Below are 11,889 nucleotides of genomic sequence, written 5' to 3' on the forward strand. Positions count from 1 at the left end.
AGGAGAGGCCCCTTATTTTATTTTTATCTATTTATTTTTTAATTCTCCAAACTGCTTCGGAAGAGTCCCTTATTTGTTTGTTTGTTTGTTTGTTTATTTATTGAGACAGAGTCTCAATCTCGGTTCAGTGCAACCTCTGCCTCCTGGGTTCAAGTGATTCTCCTGCCTCAGCTTCCTGAGTAGCTGGGATTACAGGCGCCCGCCACCACGCCTGGCTAACTTTTGTATTTTTAGTAGAGACAGGGTTTCGCCATGTTGGCCAAGCTGATCTCGAACTTCTGGCCTCAAGTGATCCACCCGCCTCGGCCTCCCAAAGTACTGGGATTACAGACATGAGCCACTGCACCCAGCCTAGTCCCTTAGGTTAAAAGTGAGGTTTACTTTAACAAGTTTCACCTTTCAGTAGGGCTGTTCATTTCTTCCTAGTTTTTGTACACAGACACCAGAAAACAACCACGTCTGCAGCAAAACTGGTATTCTCAAGTGCTAGTTTAGAAATCTGTACCTGTATTGCAAAGATATTTTTCCCTTAATACCTTAAAAATAACACCTAACTTTAAGAGATTTAGAGAAAGCATTGTTCCAAATTCAAGTACCTGCTTACCTCTGGGGGTGAGGGGAGAAGGACATACGTGGTTCCGTCTTTATTGCTAAGGATTTGTTTCTTATACCAGGTGATAGGTACATGGTGCTAAAATACAATTTTCAGAAAAAGGTAAAATCATGACTGTCATACAGATGTAAAAATAATATTCAAAAAATGTATTTTACTCATAAGGGAACCAGGGAAATGTTATAACTGGTTCAAAGGAAAAGCTAAAAGGGCACAGATTATATGGAATCAACAAATGTTGAGCTGAATTGCAAACGACGACAAAACTGGTGTTTTTACAGGGAGGAGGAGGTCAATTCAGTCACCACTAGACAGGACAGCACTTGCACCTCTGCTACCTACAATTTAGAAAGAGATGCAAAGTATCTCAAAGAATGAACAGGGCCATAGTTCGATGCTACGAGTCTTGCCTTGCAAACACCCTTCACTCTGTTGTGTGAGTCTGGCAAAACACCCATCCCCATGCTTAATAACCATGCCAGCCTGCTCTAGCAGCTCTTAACAGATGATGATGCTGGGGAGAAAGGAAACAAGAGGCTGACTGTACTCTTTTATGTTCCCACCCCAATCCCAAACAGACAAGCAATTCTCCTAGCCAGTGTTGTCTTTTCCCCTAGTAAATTCACTCTCCTACTCTGTAAGATGATTATTCTTTCCGCATATCTCCCAGACTGATCGTGCTGGAGGATGTCCTCAAATCTGTTCCCTAAAAAAGAAATAGATGCCCCTGAGGAGAGTCGTTCAACATACCTGCAACCAGACAGCACACCCTGCCCCCCTTTCCGTTACAAGAAGAGGCACACTGCTTCCCAGGCAGCACCCCCACCGGAGTCCTGGTTCGTCCATTATTGCCCTCCCAAACATTTTGTTCTTGTAATTATTCCCTTTCTTTCCTTCACCAAATTCACCTCTCTGAGATTACCATTGCATAAAAACATGCTTTAATATCTCTCCCAGCTTTTAAAACTAAGGAGTTGAGTCACACAAAGTATGTTCTCCGACCACACTGGAATTAAGTTAGAAATCAATAGTAAGATGGCTAGAAAATCCCCAAATAGTTGGAAACCAACAAAATACACTTTCAAACACCCTTAGTCAAAAAGATATCAAAAGTTAAGAAAACAACAACAAAAAAATTTTTTAAAGATATTGAAAGTTAAATTCAAAAGTATTTTGAACTGAATGAAACTGAAAACACAACATATCAATGTTTGTGGGATGGCACTAAAGCGGTACTTCGAGGGAAATGTATACTACGTAATGCCTACACTAGAAAAGAACTGTCTCAAACAATGACCTCAGCTTCCATGGTAAGAAACTAGAATAAGAGCAAATGAAACCCCAAATGAGCAGATGAAAGGAAATAAAGATCAGAACAAAAATTAGTATAATCAGAAGAGAGCAATAAAGGTAAAAAAAAAATCAATGAAGCCAAAAGCCGGTTCCTTGAGGAAAAATAAAACAAAACAAAAAGTGCTAAACCTCTAGCCAGAGAGATCAGAAAAAGAAAAAAAAAAAAAAAATGAAAGACACAGATTACCAATGTCAGGAATGAGAAGTAGCATCATTATGATTAATAAGAAGATAATAAGGGGTTGGGCACAGTGGCTCACACCTAAAATCCCAGCTCTTTGGGAAGCTGAGGCAGGTGGATCACCTGAGGTCAGGATTTCAAGCCCAGCTGGCCAACAGGGTGAAACCCCATCTCTACTAGAAATACAAAAACTAGCCAGACATGGTGGCAGACACCTGTAATCCCAGCTACTCTGGAGGCTGAGGCAGGAGAATCGCTTGAACCCAGGTGGAGATTGCAGTGAACCGAGATCATGCCACTGCACTCCAGCCTGGGCAACAGAGTAAGACTCTGTCTAAAAAAAAAAAAGATAAGAGCATTTTACTAACAACCTCAAATCATTGGAATTAACAACTTACATAAAATGTATACATTTATTAATATTTAGAAAAACACTAAGCTCACTGAAGAAGAAATGGAAAACCTTAATAGCTCTATGTCTGTAAAATGAAGTTTCAAATACTCTTTGGAAAGAAAGAAAGATTGGCTGGGGCATAAAGGGAACCACACCCAGCAGGTGCCCAGCTATTAACTTGACTTTGATAGAGAAAGTGGACTCAGTGGCAGGGCACAGGCAGTTCGGCCAGATCTGCTTGAGTAAAGCAGAGTCATGATGAGATGGTGGCTCTCTGCTAATCTCAGAGTCACTAATCAAACACACTCAGATCAAACACGTGGGTTACAGTGAAGAAGACGAATGAAGGAATCCAATTGCCCGTCCATACCTTGACACACCTTTGACAATTCCTTTGTTTTGTGGGTACACATTTCATGGGGAGATGCCATATATTTTACATATTAACTGTGACTTTGGATAAAACAAAAATGCAGACACTTTTAGCAAACAGGGGTTATGTAACAATTAGATAAAACATTCTAATAAATGGCTTACGGCATAGTAGGAGCTTCATAAACATTCTCTCTCATTTGAGGGCATACTAGGAACCACACAGAGATTGCCTGCCCATGCCTGGAAGTCTAATTACAGGACATCTTTTTTCTCTAATTAAGTTTCAGTTTCTCTTAAGCAAGAAAGGGGATGTATGTCCTGAGAAGCACTTAGTGTGTAAATAATTTCATTGCATCTTAAGATAAAGCAAACATCTGCATTTTGCAATGGGTGATGGGTGCACAACCAAGAAAATTACTTGGCACATGTTTTCCTCCCTTTGGGATTCTCCCAAAATAGTTTTAATTCAACTGTCACCTGTCTCAGGCCCCCTACTGACCCATCACCATCCAGTTTTGCTTTCAGAGAGCCCGACCTCTTAGCCCTGCAAACCATTGCTTGGCTCTATTAGGATCAAAAGAGGGATGTGTCTTGGCATGACCCAATACACAGCTCATGGAAAGGGTAGACCCAGGAGTGGGGGCATTAGGAAACTTTCTGGAACATTCAGCCCCTCGAGTTGCAGCACTGGAACGCAGAACTTAGCTCTGCTTTACAGCCCAGAGCAGCCATGCTGGCCCGCAGCCACGAGGCACCTTCCGGCTGCAACAATTCCAAGAATTGACGTCTCTGTACACACAGGTCCCAATACCACTTAAAATGTGTACGAGGTGTTAGTCTCAGATAAACAGGACTGGGCATGTTGGCTGCAAACAAAGTAGCATGTGGTGGGGCACACGGAGGCACAAGGAGGTACAAGAGTCGTTGTTCATGACACGGGGTCAGAATCCATGCCTTCCATTAGCTGGGCTACTTACTCGGATCTCCATAATCCCATTATAGGTGAGAAGGTGTCTATACCCTGTGAAGTATAATTTTGGCAGAACAAGGTACATTTCTTAGGATATGGACTATCCCAGGAAGTCCATCCCTCACAAGGATTTGCCATTCAGAACTGCCCAGTCCTGACACTATTGCAGAAAGTCAGCCCCTAACTTTTCTGTAATCACCACAATTCTATAACTTTAAGTCATCTATGCCAGAATTCCCATTTTTGGGAACAGTAATAGATTGAAGGCTGGCTGCCAAGAAGATATGTCCATGTGTCAGAATCTATGAATATTTTCTTTGGAAGAACGATTTTTGCAAATGTAATTAAGGATTTCAAGCTGAGCTCATCCTGGATTATCTGGGTGGGCCCTAAATCAATGACGAGTGTCTTTTTACAAAACAGAGAGCGACAAGGCAGGCATATGAAGACAGGTTGATTAGAGGGATGTGGCCGTAGCCCCAAGCCAAGGAAAGCCCGCAGCCCACAAAAGCTGGAAGAGTCAAGGAAAGATTTCTCTCTAGAGACTTTGGAAGGAATGCAGCTATACTGACAGCTTGATTTCAGACTTCTGGCCTCCAGAACTATGAGAGTAAATCTCCGTTGTAAGTCACCAAGTTTGGGGTTATCTGTTTTGTTTTGTTTTGTTTTTTGAGACGAAGTCTCGCTCTGTTGCCCAGGCTGGAGTGCAGTGATGCGATCTCGGCTCACTGAAACCTCTGCCTCCCGGGTTCAAGCTCAGGAGCAGCTGGGATTACGGGCACATACCACCACACCCTGCTAAGTTTTGTATTTTTGTAAAGACGGGGTTTCACCATGTTGGCCAGGCTGGTCTCATACTCCAGACCTCAAGTGATCCACCCGCCTTGGCCTCCCAGACTGCTGGGATTACAGGCATGAGCCACCACGCCCGCCCGGATCATGTGTTACGGCAGCCCTAGGAAAGTGAAACAGAAACCCGAACATAAGCGGATATCCTGTGACTGAAATTAACCCTCCAACAACTTCCCACTCTGGCCTTAGCTAACTATGAACCTCTCTGCTCACTCATACAGAAAGGCTTCCAATTTTTACCCAGTTCTCTGGAGCCTAGAAGCAAAAAGCTATGACAACCTTTTTCTTGATCTGGCAGCAAAGACTCATCCACCTCGTCTCAGAGCAGCAGTGGCGGCAGCAGCCGCGTGCCTGAAGCCCTCTGTCGCCTTACCCCTGGAGCCTCCTTTAACATAGGGCCCTCGGCTGCACAGTTTTTGCTGCTCACTGAAAATAGTCAACATTTCTGAGAAAACTGATTCACCTCCCGAGACATTAGAACGAGATCTCAAATGCCTAGAACAACTGACTGCTGTACGTGTCTTCACGTTTTTGTTCCTTACATACCTTTGTTTTTAGTTACCTTTGTTCCTTATTTACCTTTGTTTCTTTTTTTTCCCTTTCTCTGCTGGTTTAAGGTTCTGGATTGCAAATAGCTACTTGTTATTTCCTAACTATGTCACCCATGTGGGCCCCTGTTCCTAATACTGCCTTTGTACCCCTCGTGACTCCATGGCTTAAACATAATTTAACCAACCATTGGAATTATGTCCACATTTGATATGTTTTGGATCTATGTCCCCACCCAAATCTCATGTCAATAATCCTCCCAGTGCTGGAGGTGGGTCCCCGTGGGAGTGATTGGATCATGGGGGCGGGTTCTCATGAATGGGTTAGCACCATCCCCCCAGTGTCGTCTCGTGATAGAGTTCTCACGAGATCTGGCTGTTTAAAAGTGTGCAGCCTCTCCTCCCTTTCTTTCTTCCTTCTACTCTAGCCATGTAAGTTGTACCTGCTTGCCCTTTGCCTTCCACCACGATTGTAAATTTCCTGAGGCCTCCCCAGCCATGCTTCCTGAACAGCCTGTGGAACTGTGAGCCAATTAAACCTCTTTTATTTGTAAGTTACCCAGTCTCAGAAATTGCTTTACAGCAGGGAGAGAATGGACTGATACAACATCCCTTTGAGCATTTCCCAGTTTCCATTAGTACTGACCCCTTGTAGTGAATCAGTTGGTTGTATAAACGGCAAATACTATAACAAGCCAGATGGCCAAAAACCAAGTACTCTTTATAACGTCAGGCAAAAAAGTGGGAATTTTCTGTCTCCGTTAAAATGACACTTGGGTATCCTTTCATAGAAATTAGCACTTCAACCAAACTTACTAATAGAGCTTGTAAGCAACCAACTGATATGGGACTAACTGTACAAGTAAAAGATTCTGCTTTTACACAGATGCTTTAAGGAAGGTTTCTACTTATGCTTAGTCTCCTTGACTATGGAACTATGTGCTGATGTCTGCATTTCACTGTCTGGTGCTGGAATAGACTTGTATTGACTTGTGTCAAAGCTGTAGGACAATTACACAACATCATGGGGTATTTTGGCAAACAATGGAACTTTGGGTGGCCTCCAGTGACTGATAGTGGATTTATGCTACAAAAGCTTATTGGCTACTGCCCACAAATCAGACAGAGATGTGCCAACCCAATAAGCTGATGCCAACTATCAGGAAAGTTCCTGATATTTCTCTGGGTCCCTTTGGCCCATTGATTTCCCCTCATTAAAAAAAAAAAAAAAAAAAGTCTTCAAATCTCTTAATTCAAGATAAAGAATCCAGGCATGGTGACTCGTGCCTATATTCCCTGCACTCTGGGAGGCCAAGACAGGAGGATTGCTTGAGGCCAGGAGTTCAAGACCAGCCTGGGCAATATAATGAGATCCCATCTCTACAAAAAATTTAAAAATTAGCCGGCCATAGTGGCACATACATGTAGTCCCAACTGCTGGGGAGACTGAGGCAGGAGGATCCCTTGAGCCTGGGAGTTTAAGGCTGCAGTGAGCTCTGATCATGTCCCTGCACTCCAGCCTAGGCAACAGAGCAAGACACTGTCTCAAAAAAAAAAAAAAAGAAAAGAAAAGAAAAGAAAATGTGAGCTTCAATTTAAAACCCTAAATCTTAACCTTTGAGGAACAATTCCGTGCTGCTTTATTCTGTCTTCAGGCATACCTATTTCACACTTTACAGAAGGCCCAAAAAGTGGCTCAAAAAAACCCTACGTGTCTTGGTTCAGAGACTGACAGAGAACTAGGGAGTGTGATTAAAGCCAGAGGTCTCCTTGCCTAAGAAATTCACAGGACTGGATTGACAGTGGGTTAAAAAGAGTCATTCTAGACATACTACTGCCTTCTCAAGGCAGAACAGGCACCTTCTCAGAGAATGTTAAACTTCCATCCTACAGTCTTTTCTATGATCTTTAATATTATAGAGATCTGGGAAATAAAGGCATTAGAAAATTCAGCAATTTGGGCTGGGTGTGGTGGCTCATGCCTGTAATTCCAGCACTTTGGGAGGCCCTGGTGGGCAATCACCTGAGGTCAGGAGTTCAAGACCAGCCTGTCCAATATAGTGGAACCCCATCTCTACTAAAAAAATACAAAAGTTAGGAGATAACACCTGGCTAATTTTGTATTGTTTTTAAGTAGAGATGGTGTAGTGCACGACTGCAGCCCCAGCTCCTTGGGAGGCTGAGGCAGGAGAATCGCTTGAACCTGGGAGGTGAAGTTTGCAGTGAGCCTAGATCGCACCATTGCACTCCAGCCTGGGCAACAGATTGAGACTCTGTCTCAAAAAAAAAAAAAAAAAAAAACAGAAAAAAAAGAAAATTCAGTAATCTGGTCGATATTCCCACATCCAGTTCTTTGGGCTCTTCAAACAGAGCAGATAGTATCTGCTTTCTTGGCTTAAATTGTGCAAATTTGGTTCGTGGCTGAGAAGTAGACTCCAAACAGTTCTTCAGTGTTGCAGTGATCAAACATGTACTTCTACAGAATCATAAATGTTGCCACACAGCTGCTATTTTATCAATGATCTTATTGACAAAAACAAGAAGACCTAATATCTACTGAAACTGAAGTGACTTCCAACCATGAATTCCAGTGCTGTAAGTCAAAGTTGTTTTCTCTTCCATAGATGTGGTTGAAATATGATTCAAAAATTATGTCTCAGAAATAGAAAAGTGAAGAAATTATAACTTGTCAAGCAGATTAATTATATAGAGACCACAGACTTAAAATCCAGATAGATTGGTTCAAATTCAAACACCTTGAGTGTCAGTTTGTTCGGTGGAGTCATGTTTTAGAAAGATAAGCTCATAAACGGTTCAAATACAAACAATGTTAGCACCTCTCCTAGTTTACAAATTCTGACCAACCATAATGTAAACCTCAATTATAAACTTCTGCTCTAAGATCACCCTATGACTAACCATCCAAACATAAAACCTCGTAGCTCAAGACCCTGGGGGAGTCTATTGGGTGGAATTATTCAGCCAGTGGCTCCCTTGCTTAGTAAGTTTCTAATAAAGTTAGCTTTTTTTTTTTTTTTTTAATAATCAGGTTTTTCTGGTGGTCTTACATGAGTCTTTGAAAGCTCATTCTGTAATATTCAGGGAGCAGTAAAGAAGTCCTTTTATACCCTTGAACTTTCTTTCTTTCCTACTGTTTATAGCCAGTGATTCTGGGATAGAGAATATAAGAATAGGGATATTGTTTGTTCAAATTACATATTCCCTTACTTTCCCCAATCTCCAACAAGATCCTGCCATGCAACCCAAAACTCGGAAGCACAACTGCAGTAAGCCAGTGCCAGTGAAGGAAGTAAGTTGCTTCTCCAAGTAGTGCTAGAGAAAGTGTTGAAAACATTGGCCATGTTGAAATCATCCATGCAAAACCATGTTAAGTTGGAGATATGACAGTAAGTTAGTATAACATTTGCTGGGGCCAGGCACCGTGGTTCACGCCTGTAATCCCAGCACTTTGGGAGGCCGAGGCAGGTAGATCACCTGAGGTCAGGAGTTCAAGACCAGTCTGGCGAACATGGCAAAATCTTGTCTCTACTAAAAATACAAAAGCTTAGCGGAGCCTGGTGGCACACCTGTAATCCCAGCTACTTGGGAGGCTGAGGCATGAGAATTGCTTGAACCTGGGAGGCGGAGATTGCAGTGAGCCGAGATCACACTGCTGCACTCTAGCCTGGGCAACAGAGTGAAACTGTGTTGCAAAACACAAACAAACAAAAAAACAAAAACACACACACACGTTTGCAAAAAACATAACTTCAAAGAGTAGCTCTTCAAGTCACTACTCCCATCTCTCTATGCCATGTGATATCACCTGCTTTCTCACTAGGTGAGGGCTTGGTGGGGGTGGGTACAAGGAAGAACACATCAGGGAGAAGCACCAGAGGTAGCAAGGTCACAGGTGTGGGGCCTGGAAGCGTCATCGCTGCTCACATCATTAGTGCTGCTGGTGCTGGTCCTCACCCCAACCCCATGTCTGAGCTCAGGAGAACTAGAGCCCCGCCGTCCCTCCTGTGCCTCCACTTCATGCTAGAGGCCTTAAAGGACTGCAACCCCTGGAAACACAAACAGGCCCCTGGCAGGGCTGGTCTTTGGACAATTGTGAAAGACACAAAAGAAGACAGCCTCTAGAGGCGGGCATGGTGGCTCATGCCTGTAATCCCAGTACTCTGGGAGGCCGAGGCAGGTGAGTCACTTGAGATCAGGAGTTCGAGACCATCCTGACCAACATGGTGAAACCCTGTCTCTACTAAAAATACAAAAATTAGGCCGGGTGCAGTGGCTCACGCCTATAATTCCAGCTACTTGGGAGGCTGAGGTAGGAGAATCGCTTGAACCCGGGAGGTGGAAGTTGCAGTGAGCCAGGATGACACCACTGCACTCTAGCCTGGGTGATAGAGTGAGACTGCGTCTCAAAAAATAAATAAATAAAATAAAATCAGCCAGGCACAGTGGTGCATGCCTGTAATCCCAGCTACTCAGGAGGCTGAGGCAGGAGAATCACTTGAACCCGGGAAGGGGAGGTTGCAGTGAGCTGAAATCATACCAATGCACTACCTGGGTGACAGAGTAAGACTCCGTCTCAAAAAAAAAAAAAAAAAAAGAAAAGACAGCTTCTGGGACTCTCACAGTGCAGTGAGAATTCTTGAGTTCTTGGAATGGATGCATTAACCTCTGTTTCCAAGATGGAGAAGGAAGCCAAGTGTGGGGATGCTATTCTGTACAGGGGGAAGATCTGAAGATTCAAACAGAAGGCACAAATCCAGGAGGCAGTCCACAAGCCTACAAAAATGTATATCCTACAAGATTCAGGTTGCTAATTTTGGAGAACAATTTTCTGAACCCAGCTTATGAAGGCCACCTAATGGTGGGGACTCCCACTCATGACAAGGTGTGGAAAATCTGACGAAGAAAATTATAGAACTCCTAATCCTCTTTGGCCAATATGAACTGAAGCTTCAGAACAAAGTTCTAGGCCCCCAAAAAGTCTTGATCCAGCCTGTTGCCATTTTAATCCAAAACGCACTATGGTTATAGCATTGCAGCTGGGACGGAGTAATTGTATCCTCAGAATCAGGAGCAGTTGTATGCAAGGGCTTCAAACTTAATAGCAGAATTTGTGTAGGTGATTTGAATACTTAGGGTCACTTGAGATCAGTGCCATCAAGACCAGCTTTTGGGAGATCTCAGTCTCCCAAGCAGTTGTCCCTCACAAGAAACTCCATGCCAAGGGCAGATTGCTCCCTGTTCAGATGGGAAACATCAAGCACTCACACTCAGAGCTCATCAGCTGCTGGCTTCAGCTTGAGCAAGAAGTCTTCAGTGTCCCAGCAGGTGATATCTCACTACCAACTTGCTGTGCACAGATTTGCTGCTGCTCTATCAAGATGCACAGGCCAGGCTGGGTGTTGTGAGGCTCACACCTATAATCCTAGCCCTGTTGGGAGGCCAAGGCAGAAGGATTGTATGAACCCAGGAGTTCAAGACCAGCCTGGGCAACACAGCAAGACCTCGTCTCTAAAAACAAAGACAAAAACAAAAAAAACCTAGCCAGACATGGTAGCATGTACCCATAGTCCCCCCCGCCCCCCGAAAAAAAATGCACAGACCAACTAGAATCCAAGGATAACCATTCTGACATTCATGGGTCCCATCTCTAACAGCTACTTCACCACATACCAGAGACACCAAGGGTTCCCTCAGCCCAGGTCTCCATGCCAACCAGGCTCAAGTTTTAAACCCTAGAAATTAGGTTCTCTAGGGCCAACAAGAGACTAGGGATAAAACCTAGAGCTAAAATCCACGTCCCAGCTGTGCTGGCCTCTGCCAAGGATTCTTCAGGCTTCCCTGCTTCTTCATCGTCAGGATCCCTAATCCTACAATCAGTAGCCAGGGCCTTTGTCCACTGCCATGCCCAGCTAATTTTTGTATTTTTAATAGAGATGGGGTTTCACCATGTTGGCTAGGCTGGTCTCGAACTCCTGACTTCAGACAATCTGTCCCCCTCGGTCTCCCAAAGTGCTGGGATTACAGGCATGAGCCACCATGCCCAGCCTGTATTAATTTCCATGTGTTTGTGTAATTTCCAAAGTTCCTCGTTATTGATGTCTAGTTTTCTTCCATCTTGGTCAGAAAAGATACTTGATGTGATTTCTGTTTTTTTGAATGTGTTCAGACTTGTTTTGTGGCCTAAGAAATGGTCTATTCTGGAGAATGTTCTATGTACTGATGAAAATGTGTATTCTGCAACAGTTGGGTGAAATGTTCTCCTATTGTGAGTTAGGCCTATTAGATGTAGTGTGTAGTTTAACTCTGATGTTTCTTTTTTGATTTTCTATCTGAATAATCTGTACATTAAAAGTCTTCTACTGTTATTGTATTTCAGTCTGTCTTTCCCTTTAAATCTATTCATGTTTGCTTTATATACTTGAGGGCTGCAGTGTTGGTTGCATATATGTTTATAATTGTTATATCATATCTTCTTGCCAAATTGATCCTTTTATCATTACATAGGGACCTTCTTTTTTTCATTTTAGTCTTTGATTTGTAGTCTATTTTATCTGATATAAGTGGAGCTACTCCTGCTGTTTT

Source organism: Pan troglodytes, chromosome 22 (assembly GCF_028858775.2).
Source record: "Pan troglodytes isolate AG18354 chromosome 22, NHGRI_mPanTro3-v2.0_pri, whole genome shotgun sequence".
NCBI lineage: Eukaryota > Metazoa > Chordata > Mammalia > Primates > Hominidae > Pan > Pan troglodytes.